Source organism: Polistes dominula, unplaced genomic scaffold (assembly GCF_049000335.1).
Source record: "Polistes dominula isolate Pdom_NZ unplaced genomic scaffold, Pdom_raw_medaka contig_31, whole genome shotgun sequence".
Lineage (NCBI taxonomy): Eukaryota > Metazoa > Arthropoda > Insecta > Hymenoptera > Vespidae > Polistes > Polistes dominula.
The window spans coordinates 4,619,718-4,620,046 of NW_028300925.1; positions in this window are offsets into that span (position 1 = coordinate 4,619,718).

The following is a 329-nucleotide window of genomic DNA, read 5'->3' on the forward strand; positions in this document are numbered from 1 at the left end:
AGAAATAAGATCCTTATAATTAAATTAATAGATAATATTTAGATTAATTAACCATTGAGGTTAGAAAGAAAAAGAAAAAATGATCGAAAAAAAAGATTTGATTGGTCGAGTCCGTTGATTCCAAGAACGATACGATCCGCTAGAGGGTGACAGTGGCGCACTCGTGTCAGTACTCGATGGCGGCCGAGACGTACCCACGAGAAAAGCCGTCTATGGCTTAGACGTCGTCGTCGTCGTCGCCGTCGTCGCCGCTGTTGTGGCTGTCGTCGTCGTCGCCGCCGTTGCCGTCGCCGCCGTCGTCGTTATCACCGCTATTGTGACTGTCGTTG